The following is a 16115-nucleotide window of genomic DNA, read 5'->3' as shown; positions in this document are numbered from 1 at the left end:
GTAGAGACGGGGTTTCACCATGTTGACCAGGATGGTCTCGATCTCTTGACCTCGTGATCCACCCGCCTCGGCCTCCCAAAGTGCTGGGATTACAGGCTTGAGCCACCGCGCCCGGCCTCAAAAGAATCTCTTAAGTGATGTTCTTCAGTGTCTTGTTTAATGCCACCAACAAATATCTTTTGCACAGTTAAGTGGGCACCTGGTCTTCGAGAATCTTTTCTTAGACAGCTCTCTTTGGTTCCACAGCTCTCCCATCCACCTTGTGTGGCCTTGCACGCATGGCTCTATCCACCTCCTCCACAGTGGCATACGTGACGAACCCACAGACCCTGGAGCGCTCGGTGTTTGGCTCTGTCATTACCCCATGGTCCCTGAGCCTTCCCCATTGCTCAGAATGGCTCCTCAGGCTCTCGTCGGTTGCTTCAAAGCTCAACCTTCCAATGAAGAGCTTCCTCAGCTGTTTGGGCTCTTCAGGAGACTCTGACTTAGTCATGATGGCAGGGGGAAGAGAAACTTTAAGGATGCTTCTTCGATGGTGTCCATGGGCAGAAAGAGGAATATTTTTTAAGAGACATTGTCTTGCTACGTTGCCCAGCCTGGAGTGCAGTGGCTATTCACAAGTGCAAGCATAGGTTACTACAGACATGGACTCCTGGGCTCACGTCATCGTCCTGCCTCAGCCTCTCAACTAGTGATCGGTGCACGACACTTGCCTAGCTAAAGAACTTTTATTAAAAGATTCCAGAAATATCACTTCTCAGGTATATTCAACTGAAGCTGCTTTACACCTTACCCCATGTTCCCATGTTCTGAATTGTAGATCTATGTGTGGATTCTATGTGACCCTTCAGAATCGTTTAAGTGTGTTAAACATTGACTTAAAGAGAATTGTAGCTGGGTGCAGCGGCTCATGCTTGTAATTCCAGTGCTGTGGGAGGTTCACTCTAGTGAGACCAGGAGTTTGAGAGCAGCCTGGCCAACACAGTGAGATCCTGTTTTTACCAAGAAAAAAAAGAGAGAGAGAGAGATTTGTCATGGAATCTTTTTTATTTAATTGTGGTAGAAAAAAAAATCATAACATTTACCATCTTAACCAAGTGCACAGTTCAGTAGGGTTAAGTAACCAGTTTTATTGGTTTGTTTGCTTTGAAAGAACGCTGTCTACTTTCTGTCTCTACATTTTCTCTCTTTGATTTTGACTAACTTAAGGATGTCTAGTATTTGTGGATTATTTTGAGACGGAGTTTCTTTCTTGCTACCCAGACTAGAGTGCAATGGCGCAATCTTGACTCACAGCAAACATCGCCTCCCGGCTTCAAGTGATTCTCTTGCCTCAGGCACCAGACTAGCTGGGATTACAGGCATGTGACACCAAGCCTGGTTAATTTCGTATTTTTAGTAGAGACGGGATTTCTCCTTGTTGGTCAGGCTAGTTTCAAATTCCCACCTCTGGTGATCTGCCTGCCTCAGCCTCCTAAAGTGCTGAGATTACAGGTGTGAGCCACCATTCCCAGCCGTATTTGTGTTTTTGTGAGTGGCTTATTTCACTTAGCATAATGTCCTTCAGTTTCATCCATGTGTAGCACAAGAAGACAGGATTTCTTTTAAGTATTCCATTGCATGTATATACCACGTTTTGTTTGTCCACTCATCTGTCAATGGAAATTTGGGTTATTTTCACTTCTTGGCTGTTGTGAATAGTGCACCTGTAAACATGGGTATGTCTCTTCAAGACTATCATGAAATCGGTCAGGCGCGGTGGCTCACGCCTGTAATCCCAGCACTTTGGGAGGCCGAGTTGGGTGGATCACGAGGTCAAGAAATCGAGACTATCCTGGTCAACAAGGTGAAACCCCGTCTCTACAAAAAGTACAAAAATTAGTTGGGCGTGGTGGCGCGTGCCTGTAGTCCCAGCTACTCATGACTACATTGTGCATCCCCTGCCATTACCTGCTCTGCAAACACAGCCATTCTTGTCGCTTCAAAGTTATTTCTTCTAGCATCTCCATTATAGGCATTTATTGATATTTCTTGATTTACTTATTTTAAATATTTTATATCAACTTCATAGTGTGGTCATTCTCTTATATTCCCCACCCCAAACTCTATTTTCCCTATGTAGTTCTATCACAATTTTTTTTTTTTTTTTTGATACTGAGCCTCGCTCTGTCACCAGGCTGGAGTGCAGTGGAGCGATCTCAGCTCACCACAACCTCCGTCTCCCAAGTTCAAGCAATTCTCCTGCCTCAGCCTCCTGAGTAGCTGGGATTACAGGTGCCCATCACCACGCCCAGCTAATTTTTGTATTTTTAGTAGAGACAGGGTTTCCCTATGTTGGCCAGGCTGGTCTCGAACTCCTGACCTCGTGATCCACCCGCCTCAGCCTCCCAAAGTGCTGGCATTACAGGCTTGAGCCACCGTGCCCAGCCCTATCACAAATTTTAGTTAAATCGGTTGTCAATGTAAATATTATTGACTACGCTAACATAGTCTTTGAGCCAAATCATAGGTTGTGATTATAGTTTCTTATTTGTACAAAATTTTTTTCCCCTTGGACTTTTTACCTTATTTCTTTTTTTCTTTCTTTCTTTCTTTTTTTTTTCTTTTTCTTTTTTTTTTTTTTTTTTTTTTTTTTTTTTTTTTTTTTTTTTTTTTTTTTTTTTTTTTTTTTNTTGTTTGAGACGGAGTTTCGCTCATTACCCAGGCTGGAGTGCAATGGCGCGATCTCGGCTCACCGCAACCTCTGCCTCCTGGGTTCAGGCAATTCTCCTGCCCCAGCCTCCTGAGTCGCTGGGATTACAAGCACGCACCACCATGCCCAGCTAATTTTTTGTATTTTTAGTAGAAACGGGGTTTCACTGTGTTGACCAGGATGGTCTCGATCTCTTAACCTCGTGATCCACCCGCCTCAGCCTCCCAAAGTGCTGGGATTACAGGCGTGAGCCACCGTCCACGGCCTTCTTTTTTTTTTTTTTAGACGGTGTCTTGCTCTGTTCCCCAGGCTGGAGTGCAATGGCGCGATTTCAGCTCACAGCAACCTCCGCCTCCCAGGTTCAAGCGATTCTCCGGCCTTAGCCTCCCAAATAGCTGGGATTACAGGCGCCAGCCACCATGCCCGGCTAATTTTTTTGTATTTTTGGTAGAGATGGGGTTTCACCATGTTGGTCAGGTTGGTCTCGAACTTCTGACCTCAGATGATCCACCAACGTTGGCCTCCCAAAGTGCTGAGATTACAGGCATGAGCCACTGTGCCCAGTTTACCTTATTTCTTTCATTTGCTTGTTTTCTTTGAACCTACAGGGTTTTTTTCCTTTCCGTTTTCTACATTGGATCTGTCAACCACCAGGCTGTTTTCCAGGAGTGCAGATGCCGTCCGTGTCCTCCTGCAGTCTGGACCGGAGGCTCTCCAAACCTGACAGACAGCTGTCATCTTGGGGGTTCTCTTTGTCACTTTCCCATATTGGAGCGCATTTTTGCCAAATGCTGTATCTTCCTTTTTCTTGATTTACTCTTGGAAACATTTGGAGTCCTTGCTTGTGTGAAAATGTTCCTCTTCTACTTGACTGAAAATATGAGAGGGCATAAAATTCTAGGATACAAACTAGCCCAGCATTTTGACGGTATCAGTGCTTTCCTTCCCTGCTTCCAGCGCTCCTGTGCAAGACTAATGCTGTCCTGACTCTCAAGCCCGTGTAAGCGACATCCCCCTCTTTTTTTTCTAGAAGCAGTTAGGATAATTTATGTATGCCCTGTATTGTACATTTCATGATGATGTTCTTTGATATAGACTGTTTTCATTTATTTATTTATTTATTTTTTATGACAGGGTTTCACCATGTTGGTCAGGCTGGTTTTGAACTCCCGACCTTAGGTGATCCGCCAGCCTTGGCCTCCAAAGTGCTTGGATTACAGGCGTGAGCCACCACGCCCAGCCTGTTTTCATTTATTGTACTGATCACTCTCAGAGCTTTCAACCTAGAGGCGTGGTCTTCAGTTCTGGGAAATGTTCTTCCATTACTTCGTCAACAATTTGCCCACTCTGTTCTCCAATCCCTATGAGCTGGATATTGGATGTCCCCAATGGACCCACTGGTATTATGTTTATATCCTATCATCCTTGACTCTTTTTATTCCACTTTGTGGAAAGTCTCATTGACTTTTTCACTCAGGTTTTTGTTTGTTTGCTTGTTTTTGTTTTTGAGACAGAGTTTTGCTCTTGTTGCCCAGGTTGGGGTGCAATGGCACCATCTTGGTTCACTGCAACCTTCGCCTTCAGGTTTCAAGTGATTCTCCTGCCTCACCCTCCCGAATAGCTGGGATCACAGGCATGCGCCACAAGAATGGTTAATTTTGTATTTTTAGTAGAGACGGGGTTTCTCCATGTTGGTCAGGCTGGTCTTGAACTCCCAACCTCAGGTGATCCACCCGCCTCAGCCTCCCAAAGCGCTGGGATTACAGGTGTGAGCCACCATGCCCAGCCACTCAGGTTTTATATTAAACTTTTAGGAGCAACCTTTAACTTTTTAGTTCCCCAGAGCCCATTCTTGGTAATCAAGCTGTTCTTTTATGTCTTCAATATTTGTCTTTATTTCTCTGAAGTTTTTATTTCAAGAGTTTTTTGTTTCCTTCTACTTCCTAAATTGTCTGTACTTCCTCTGCATTGGCTTGTGTTATCTTTGTTTTTGCTACCTGTTTGTTTTGGTCTTTCTCTTTCACATTGCAGGCTTTCCTTAAGTGACCCTGACCGTACTTATGTATTTCTTTATATTATTGTTATTATTTTTAGATGGAGTCTCGCTCTGTTGCCCAGGCTGGAGTGCAGTGGTGCAATCTCAGCTCACTGCAACCTTCGCCTCCTTCAGGAGATTCTCCTGCCTCACCCTCCAAGGAGTTGGGATTACAGGTGCCCACTACCATGCCTGGCTAATTTTTGTTTGTTTTTGAGATGGAGTTTCACTCTTGTTGCCCAGACCGGAGTGCAATGGCACAATCTCGGCTCACTGCAACCCCCGCCTCCCAGATTCAAGCGATTCTCCTGCCTCAGCATCCCGAGTAGCTGGGATTACAGGCACCTGATACCATGCCCAGCTAATTTTTGTATTTTTCAGTAGACATGGGTTTTCGCCATGTTGGCCAGGCTAGTTTCGAACTCCTGACCTCAAGTGATCTGCCCGCCTCGGCCTCCTAAAGTGCTGGGATTAGAGGCCTGAGCCACTGTGCCCGGCTGATGCCTGGCTTATTTCACATAGCACAATGTTTCCAAGGCTCATCCTTGCAGCATGTGCCCACACTTCATTCCTTTCACGGCCAAATAATATTCCATTGTATGGGTATGCCACATTTTATTTGTCTATTCATCATTTGACAGACATTTGAGTTGTTTTTACTTGTTGGCTCTTATGTTATTTTTAGCAATTATATATTATTAATATTATTCATATGTTATATATGAGTAATATTGCATTCATGTCCAAGGTTTTGTATGAACATAGGCTTTCATTTCTCTTAGGTATATGCCTAGAAGTGAAATTGCTGGGTCAAATGGGAACAGGCCCTGGCATCTTGTCCATGGCAAATACTGGACCAACACAAATGGTTTCCAGTTCTTCATCTGTACTGCCAAGACTGAGTGGTTGGCCAACAAGCATGTGGTCTTTAGCAAGTTGCAAGAGGGCATGAATATCGTGGAAGCCATGGAGTGCTCTCGGTCCAGGAACAGCAAGACCATAGACAACTCAAATAAACTTGATTTGTGTTTCTCTCTCTCTCTCTTTTTTTTTCTTTTAAGATGGGGTTTCACCATGATGGCCAGGCTGGTCTTGAACTTCTGACCTCAGGTGATCCACCCATCTCAGCCTCCCAAAGTGCTAGGATTATAGGCGTGAGCCACCGCGCCTGGCTGATTTGTATTTCTCTTAACCACCAGACCGTTCCTTCCGTAGCTTAGGAGAGCACGCCTCCACCCCATTTGCTCATAATATCCTATAATCTTTGTGCTGTCACTGCAGTTCTTTGGGTTCCATATTTTCCTTATTCCCCACCTAGATTGGGGAATAAGGAAAATCTTATTGGATTGGATTGGATATTATATTATTGGATTGGATTGCAGCGTTAAGGTTATGGTTATGAAAAAAAGCTAAACAACAATCAACAAACAAACCAAGGAAGGTTTGCATCTGGAGGAAGCTGTGAGGTCCAAGAAATGGCATCTAACAAAAGAGAAGGGGAAAGCATCCCAGCGGTGCTGCAGAAGTGATCCGGAACGAATGACAGCTGTGCACCTCTGGGGGACGCCGGGCCATTCACATAGGGTGTGATGGAGACTCTAGAAGAGGATGCTTCACTGAAAGCATTTGGTGCTTCCACCAAAATTATGACAATACTGTATGAGGAAGATGGAAGGATGGGAACAGCAATCACGAGTACTGGGTGCAGAGGGTTTAAAAGTTAAAGTTGGCCAGACACCGTGGCTCACGCCTGTAATTCCAAGACTCTGGGAAGCTGAAGTGAGAGGATGATTTGAACCCAGGAACTCAAGACCAGTCTAGGCAACACAGTGAGACCCTGTCTCTCAAAATGATAATAATAATAATAATTAGATGGGTGTGGTGTGCCTGTGGTCTCAGCTACCAGGGAGGCCAAGGTGGGAGGATTGCTTGAGCTGGAGAGGTCAAGGCTGCAGTGAGCTGTGATTACATAACTGAACTCCAGCCTAGGTGACAGAGTTCCCTGTTTCAAAAGAAAAAAAAAAGTTAAATTCTCACCTTGTGTGGTGGGAGACACTGTAATGAGATTATGCCTAAGACAGAAAACTCAACATGTTGCATTACCAGCATGCAAGTTGCATACAGGTTCTTTGTGAGATGCGTGTTTTGAGATTATTTTATCCAATTTGCTTAATAATATCTTTTAAAGAGCAGAAGGTTTTGATTTTGATGAAGCTCAATTTATTATTTTTCTCTTTTTAAAAACTTTTTATTTATTTATTTTTTGAGATGGAGTCTGTCACCCAGGCCGTTGGAGTGCAGTGGCACGATCTTGGCTCCCTGCAACCTCCGCCTCCCGGGTTCAAGGGATTTCCCTGCCTCAGCCTCCTGAGTAGCTGAGACTACAGGCTCATGCACATCACCATGCCCAGCTAACTCTTTGTATTTTAGTAGAGATGGGGTTTCACCTTGTTGGCTAGGATGGTCTCGATCTCCTGACCTTTTGATCTGCCGACCTTGGCCTCCCAAAGTGCTGGGATTACAGGTGTGAGCCACTGCGCCCAGCCCATTTTTCTCTTGTATAGTGAATGTTTTTGTGTTCTTGTTAAGAAATCTTTTCCTACCCTAAGATGATTAAGAAATTTTCTTGTGTTTTCTTCTAGAAGGTTTTTGGCTTTTACTTTTATATTAGATCTAAGATTTATGTCAAACTAATGTTCGTATTTTGTGATCTTTGTTAAGTGAAGTGTCTTGCTTCTTGACTCCCCAGTGCCAAGTGCATGGTAGGCACCCACGGTTTCTGTTGAATTCAGTATTCCTCTCCACACTCTTCAAGCCAGGCCTGTATGCTCCACACGTTTTTCTCCTCACCCTTCCCATCACTCAGTGCCCAAGGCTATGCTATACATAATCATAATCCTCAGTAAACAGGTATCAAAGACAGCCAGGCGTGGTGGCCTGCGTCTGTAATCCCAACATTTTGGGAGGCCAAGGCAGGCGGATCACTTGAGGTCAGGAGTTTGAGACCAGCCTGATCAACATGTCAAAACCCTATTTCTACTAAAAAGATACAAAAATTAGCCGGGCGTGGTGGCGGGCCCCTGTAATCCCAGCCTCATTGAGGCTGAGGCAGGAGAATAGCCTGAACCCAGGGAGGTGGAGGTTGCAGTGAGCCAAGATTGCACCACCGCACTCCATCCAGCCTGGGCAAAAGAGTAAGTCTCCATCTCAAAAAAAAAAAAAAACACCAAAGAAAGAAAGAGGCTGAGAGCAAATGCCAATACTGTGTCTCCCCCTTGCAACTGTGGAGCCAGGGCAAGGCTCTCTGGGCCCGGAGAGGTAGGTTCCTTCAGATGAAGATGAGGGCCTTCCCCTGCACTGGCTACACGTGCTGCAAGCCATAGGGTGCAGGCCAAGGTCAGCCTGGTCCTGTCTTCCTGGGATCTTGCAGATTGCCCAGAGAAGCTCATTTCTGGTATTTGGTCAGCAAGCTCGGAATTTTAAAGACAGCTTAGCCTGTAGGCTGAGGCCATTTCTGTTCTCCCTGGGAACCCTATGATCTTAAATCTTATCTCACAGTAGCATGGAGTGTGTTTACAAAATAAACACCACCTTGTTTGGGAAGGACACACAAAGTCAATAATTAGTAGATAGTCATTTCTTGGACACAAACTTTTTTTTTTACTTTCATCTACCCAAATACCAGGTAAAAATCTCAGCTACCATCATGTGATGCAGCCACCAGCTTCCTGCTGAGCAAAAAAACACACATGTCCTTAGGCTCCAGTCACAGCTCAGCAAGGACAGGAATTGGAGAGACACGGAGGCAGAACCGGGGAGCAGACACAAGCTCGGCCGCACCCCTGGTGTCCTCGGGACGCTGGGAACTGGGGCGTCCTTGTTTGTGGCCTCTTATTTTCACCTCCTGCAAGAAGGCATGACAGGAGAAACCCCAGGAAGGAGGGCTGGAGTGTCCACGGCGCGGTGGCGCTGGGCGGGGTGGCACCTGCTCCTGAGCCCACGGCAGCCCCCACTCCACAGGCCCAGCTGCGTTCCCTCTCCGGACTGCTGCCCCGAGCTGAACTCCTTTTGTATTCCCTCAGGAAATAGCCCCAACTTGGGCAATTCAGTTCCAGTAGACGCCTTCCGTGGTGTTCCAGTGCCCCAGAGGTCAGGGCACAACTCCTCAGCCCCACGTTGGCAGCCCCATGATCCCGCTCCAAGTGCCTCACTTCGGTGGCACCTGAAGCTCAGATTCCCAGTCTGTCTGAAGCTGTGTGGCCTTGGGTGTTTTTCTTAACTGGAGGCTCAGTGTTCTTAACATGAAATGAAGACAACTGGCTGGGCTCCGTGGCTGATGCCTGTAATCTCAGTGCTTTGAGAGGTGGAGACAGGAGGATTGTTGCCACAGCCCGGGAGTTCGAGATCAGCCTGGGCGAGACGAACCCCCGCCCACTCTCCGCCACAACTGTCTATACTAAAAATTACAAAATTAGCTGGGCTGGTGACACACACCTGTGGTCCCAGCTACGAGGGGGCTGAAGCAGGAGGGCTGCTTGAACCCAAGATTTCAAGGATGCAGTGAGGTATGATCGTGCCACACTCTCTCTATGGGGGCGACAGAGCACGACCCTCTCTCTGAGAGAGAGAGAATAACAGAGGCATTGTGATATTAAATGAACAGTACAGGCCAAGTGCTTGAGACAGCTTCGGGGCTACCATCCCCTGCCCTCTCCCGCACACCTGCGCTGTAGCCTGCCAAATCAGTGCGCACAGTCCTTCAGACTCCCATTCCTCTGCATGCATCTCTTTTACCTCGAATACTGTTCATTCCCTCCGCTTTTTCACCTTGACAATGCCTGCACACACTTAGACATCCAGCTCAAGGGCTCCCCATCCATCCATCCCTCAGCAGTCCGCCTCCTGCAGGTTCAGTGGCAGCACCTGCGAACTGCTAGTACAGCACCAATCACCTTGCACTGAAATTGTGGACAAGCCAATGGCTCCTCCTACACTGCCAGCTTCTTGGGGGCAAACATGAAATTCTGTTTGCGTATGTCCAGGATCTAGTACGTTGTGGCAGTGGTAGGCACTTGAGAAATGTCTGCTGAATAAATGAATGAGAATTAATCACTGTTAGCAGCTCCTCCACCCTAGAGTCAGAGAGGAGGTCCCAGCCCTTATTAAATATAATGTTGGCTGGACTCGGTGGCTCATGCCTGTAATCCCAGCACTTTGGGAGGCCAAGGTGGGTGGATCACGCGGTCAGGAGTTCGAGACCAGCCTGGCCAACATAATGAAACCCCGGCTCTACTAAAAATACAAAAATTAGCCAGGCGTGGTGGTACATGCCTGTAATTCCAGCTACTCCGGAGGCTGAAGCAGGAGAATCACTTGAACCTGGGAGGTGGAGGTTGCAGTGAACTGAGATCATGCCACTGCACTCCAGCCTGAGTGACAGAGCAAGACTCTATTTCAAATATATATATATATTTATTATATATTTTATACATATAACAAATATGTATAAAATATAAATATTTGTTATATATAAATATATATTTATTATAATATATAATACACATGTATAAAATATATATATAAATATAAATATATATAAAGTAATATATAATATATATTATATATAAAGATTATATATGTATAATCTTAATCTCTCTGCACTTCAGTTTTGTTATCTATAAAATGGAAATGATACTAGTATCTGTCTCAGAGGTTCTATTGGTAAGGGCTGACTGACACACTACAGGCCACATACTCAGTCAAGTGCCTGGCTCACTGTATCCTTTTACAGTGTTAGTGATGGCTGGGCACAGTGGTGCATACGTGTAATCCCAGCACTTTGGGAGGCTGAGGTGGGCGGATCACTAGGTTAGGAGTTCAAGACCAGCCTGGCCAACATAGTGAAACCCTGTGTCTACTAAAAATACAAAAAATTAGCTGGGGGTGGTGGCGGGCACCTGCAACTGGGAGGCAGAGGCAAGGAAAATTGCCTGAACCTGGGAGGCAGAGGTTGAAATGAGCCAAGCATTGTACCACTGCACTCCAGCCCAGGTGACAATGCGAGACTCCGTCTCAAAAAAAATTAAAAAATAAATGAAAATAAATAAAGTGTTAGTGATTACTATCACCAAATTATTTTACATGGGTAAGTCACATAACTGGTCCCACCTCACCTCAGTGTGCTCATCTGTGAAAGGACAGAGTAGGACCAACTTACCGTATCTGTTAAGCTATTCTACCTCTCAAGATTTTTTGTTGTAATATTTCATGATACTCTTTTTTTTTTTTTTTTTTTTTTGAGACGGAGTTTCGCTCTTGTTACCTCAAATTCAAAACATTTCTGGTTCCAGGCTTTTTTTTGAGACAGGGTTTCACTCTTTCACCCAGGCTGGAGTGCAACGGCAAAATCTTGGCTCACTGCAACCTCCACCTCCTGGCTTCAAGCGATTCTCGTGCCTCAGCCTCCCGAGTAGCTGGGATTAGCTGGGATTACAGGTGCACACCACCACGTCTGGCTCATTTTTCTGTAGTTTTAGTAGAGACGTTTCACTGTGCTTGCCAGCCTGGTCTCAAGCTCCTGACCTCAAATGATCCGCCCACCTTGGCTTCCCAAAGTGCTGGGATTACAGGCGTGAGCCACCGCGCCTTGCCTGGTCCCAGGCATTTTGGATAAGAGCACTCTCAAGCTGGGAATCAAGGCCCTGGATTCCTTACCCAGGACTTTTTCTCTTGTATGGTCTGTTTCAGGAATTTAAAAACAAAGGGGAAAAAGGCATCAGTGAAAATCAAAAGACAGGACAAATATGGGCACCTTCGATCATATTACTGTAGGAGTCAGGGGAGAGTGAAAAGGAGTTGGGGCTTTCACGGGAAATGGAAGACAACAGGGTCACAGGAGGAAGAGGGAATGTTAACAGGTTGGCGTTGCTATGCCGGGAGAAGCGAGTAGGTTTTATCTCAAGTGCTCAGTTTGATCAGTTGAGACCTGCTTGACGTGCTGAGTTGGATTTTGAGGCTGAATCTGGGTTCAACCAGAATGTGTGCCTTGATTGAGTGGTGATGTCTTGGTAAGAGGAGGCAGTGTGGCAGGCATACCACTATCTGCTATTTTTGTTAAATCTGTAAGTAGCCATGATCCTTGTTTGAATGTCTGTGCTCTCCAAAACTTATGTTGAAATTAACTGCCATTGTAACAGTTTTAGGAGGTGGGACCTTTGAGAGGTGACTAGGCCATGAAGGCTCCTTCCTCATGGGTGGGATTAATGCTCTTATAAAAGGGCAAATTCAGTCCCCTTTGGTCCCTTTGCCCTCCTGCCTTCCAGCATGGGAGGACACAGCAAGAAGGCCCTCACAAGATGCTGGCACCTTGAACTTGGACTTCCCAACCTCCAGAACTATGAGAAAATAAGTTTCTGTTCATTATAACTGACCTGTCTGTGGTATTTTGTTATAGGAGTGCAAAGCAGAGCAAGACATCTTTTTGAAGGTATTAGTCACCAGCCTAAAGAGACAAGCAGAAACAGATGGTTCTAGTAGGTATTACGTGATCAGAGCAGTGAGGCAGAAAAGGCATACAGCAGTGAGGTTGCCGAGCCATGGGCAGTGCCTGACACGCCCTACATATTGCCGACACTGCTCCCTAAGGAATGCAGCGTTCTCTTCACTGCTCAAGCAAAAAGTGGCACATAAGGGAGAGATGAAGACTAATTACTTACATGAATTCCAGAATTCAGCAAGATGTTTGTCAGTGCAAGGATTCATGCAAAACTTGACAACTACTCTCCCATACCCATGCTATCCCATATGGTAGCCATTCCCACATGCAGCCACTGAGCATGTAAAATGTGGCTGGTGTGACTGAAGAATTGAACTTTGAATTTATTTTATTTATTTTTATTTACTTATTATTATTATTATTATTATTTTTGAGATGGAGTATTGCTCTTGTTGCCCAGGCTGGAGTGCAATGGCTCAATCTCGGCTCACAGCAACCTCTGTCCCCCCACCCTGGGTTCAAGTAATTCTCCTGCTTCAGTCTCCCAAGTAGCCGGGATTATAGGCATGCACCACCAAGCCTGGCTAATTTTGTATTTTTAGCAGAGATGGGGTTTCTCCATGTTGGTCAGGCTGGTCTTGAACTCCTGACCTCAGGTAATCTGCCCACCTCATTCTCCCAAAGTGCTGGAATTACAGGCACGGGCCACCATGCCCAGCCTTATTTATTTATTTGAGATGGAGTCTGGCTCTGTTGCCGAGGCTGGAGAGAAGTAGTGTGATCCTGGCTCACTGCAACCTCTGCTTCCCAGTTTCAATCGATTATCTTGCCTCAGCCTCCTGAGTAGCTGGGATCACAGGCAGGTGCCACCACACCTGGCTAATTTTTGTATTTTTAGTAGAGATGGGGTTTCACGATGTTGACCAGGCTGGTCTTGAACTCCTGACCTCAAGTGATCCACCCGCTTTTACCTCCCAAAGTGCTGGGATTACAGGCGTGAATCACCATGCCGAGCCTGAATTTTGAATTTTAATTATTAATAGTTGCCATTGAAATTGAAAAGCCCACTTCCATTTCCAGGAAGATGGAGTGCCTGTAGCCCTGCTTATTTCTCCTGCTAAGTACAACTAAAACTCCAGGATATTATATATGAAACAAACCTCTCACTGAAAGGTGGAGAGAAGGCAGACCATTTAGGAACCTCAGAAGCTAAGGAATTACACCGTGGAGACATTCTCCACGGTGTAATTTCTTTTTGCCTCAATATCCCAGACTTGGAATAGAAAAACTGGCAAATCAGAGATAGCAACAAGCAGGCAGAAAGAGTCCCCATGAAAGCCTGCTTTCTCTAGCCAAAGGACGAAGGAAGAGGTAGACTAGCCAGGCAGCTCTTGGACAATTACTGCTGTACTCCAGGCAATCACCACAGAGAAAACTGTGGCTCCACCCAACCCATGCCACCAATGAGTGAGCATGGAGCCTGGGTTTCCATCCTTGTAAGGCTGCAATAAAGCACCCCGATGTTCCTGCCTAAGTGATGTGAGAGAGCTCAGGTAGGGAGCTGGGATTTTCCTCCTCATTGGCTGGTGATACCCTTCCTGCCCAGTGGGGAGCCTGGACTTCTAGTCTACCTGGTAGCTATGAGATGCCCCTCCCACTCACGGCTAGGGCAGCAGCAGAGGAGGCCTAAGAGAGTCAGAACTTCACTGACCACTGCCCAGTGGCAATGAGGCCACCCCACGGAGTGAACACAGCATGGAAAGCAGGCACTCCAACCCCAGCTCAGCAGTAACAAGCAGGCTCCCCTGACCCTGAACACCTAAAGAGGCTGAGTGGGGACTTCTACCTTCCTAGGAATAATAAGGCAGCATGTCCACTTTCCCTGCCAAAGCAATGTCACAAAAGTCAGCTACAACAAAAGATCACGTTCCCAGAACATCACACAAAAATGTCCAGGCTTCCATCAAGAATCACTCATCACACCAAGAACCAGGAAGATCTCAAAACCGAGTGAAAAAACCCAGTAGAAGCCAACACTGAGATGGCAGAGATGCTAGAATTGTCTAAGATTTAAAGTCAGCCATAACAAAAAGGCTTTGAGGAGCGATTACAAACACTCCTGAAACAGAATAAGAGATAAAAAGCCTCAGCAAAGAGACGGAAACTAGAAGGAGGAATAAATGGAAATTTTATTTTACTTTTTTTTTTTTTTTTAGAGAGGGTCTCACTCTGTTGCCCAGTCTGCAGTGCAGTGGTGCAATCATAGCTCACTGCAGCCTCGAACTCCTGGGCTCAAGCGATCCCCCTGTAACTGAGTACCTCAGTTTAAAAAATATTTTTTATTGCATTTTAGGTTTTGGGGTACATGTGAAGAACATGCAAGATTGTTGCATAGGTACACACATGGCAGCGTGATGTGCTGCCTTCCTCCCCATCACCCATATTTTATTTTATTTTTCACTTTTCCGTTTACATTTAATGTTAATATTATGTGTATCATCACGTATATTTTAATCACTCACTTTCTCTGTCTTCCTTCCCTCCCCTCTCACCCCACCGTTGCTTCCCTCTCTACGCTCCCCTCTGGCAATGCATGCTTATCTAATTATGTTTCTGCTTAAGAAATCCCACAGGCTAATCTCAAACAAACCAGACATGAAGCCCCCATTCCAGAATCTTCCCGCTTCGGGGAAGTCATGAACAATTAGTTCACCACCACCAGGCTGAAGCCAAGATAAGGCCAATCAGACCTCTGGACAGGTGATAACCCAAGATAGCCACCAGAACAAGGCACAGAGGACCCTCACCCTGTGCCGTTCCCACGTGCTTTCCATACCAAGTTTCCCTTTGAAACCCCCGGGGGAAATGCTAAAATTTAAATCAGTACTTTAGAATGCCATTGCCCTTTTCTTCATTTGCTGGCTCTCCAGTTAAAACTGCTTTTCCTCCCACCTACCCCAACTCTTGCATTCTGCTTTTTTTTTTTTTTGGAGACAGACTCGCTCTGTTTCCTAGGCTGGAGTCCAGTGGTCCCATGGTCCCATCTTGGCTCACTGCAACCTCTGCCTCCTGGGTTCAAACAATTCTTGCGCCTCAGCCTCCCAAGTAGCTGAGATTACAGGCACGGACCACCATGCCTGGCTGATGTTTTGTATTTTTAGTAGAGATGGCGTTTTGTCATGTTGGCCAGGCTGGTTTCAAATTCTTAACCTCAAGTAATCTGCCGGCCTCAGCCTCCCAAAGTGCTGGGATTACTGGTGTGAGCCACCATACTTGGCTCCAAAATGGAAATTTTAGAACTAAAAGATGGCCAGGCACAGTGGCTCATGCCTGTAATCCCAGCACTTTGGGAGGCTGAGTCAGGCAGATCACCTAAGGTCAGGAGTTCGAGACCAAGCTTAACCAATATGATGAAACCCTGTCTCTACTAAAAATACAAAAATTAGCTAGGCATGATGGCATGCGCCTGTAATCCCAGCTACTCTGGAGGCTGAGATAAGAGAATCGCTTGAACCTGGGAGGCGGGGGTTGCAGTGAGCCGAGATTGTGGCATCGCACTCCAGCCGGCTGGATTCCATCTCAAACAAAAAAACCAAAAAACAAAACACTAAAAGTTACGGTAACTGTAACTGAAATAAAAAAGTGAATGGGTTCAACAGAATAAAAAGGTCAGAGGAAAGGATTAGTGAACTAGAAACTGGAACAATAGAAATGACCCGATGTGACAACAGGGAAAAGCAGAGGAGGATGTGGAGGTGGGAGAGCCCGGCGTTGAGATTTATAACAAGAAGCCGGGCGCGGTGGCTCACACCTGTAATCCCAGCACTTGGGGAGGCCGAGGCAGGTGGATCACGAGGTCAAGAGGTCGAGACCATCCTGGTCAACATGGTGAA

At 45.9% G+C, this 16115-nt stretch overlaps 1 pseudogene; it reads right to left on the bottom strand.

The window, feature by feature from the left end:
• The window catches only part of LOC108317604, a 1141-nt pseudogene extending 783 nt beyond the window's left edge, over positions 1–358 (bottom strand).
• Between the last annotated feature and the right edge of the window lie 15757 nt (positions 359–16115).

This window comes from Cebus imitator, unplaced genomic scaffold (genome assembly GCF_001604975.1).
Source record: "Cebus imitator isolate Cc_AM_T3 unplaced genomic scaffold, Cebus_imitator-1.0 Scaffold204, whole genome shotgun sequence".
NCBI classification, from domain to species: Eukaryota; Metazoa; Chordata; class Mammalia; order Primates; family Cebidae; genus Cebus; species Cebus imitator.
The sequence above is the reverse complement of the archived record's forward strand: the minus strand, read 5'-3'. Positions and strand labels throughout refer to the sequence as shown.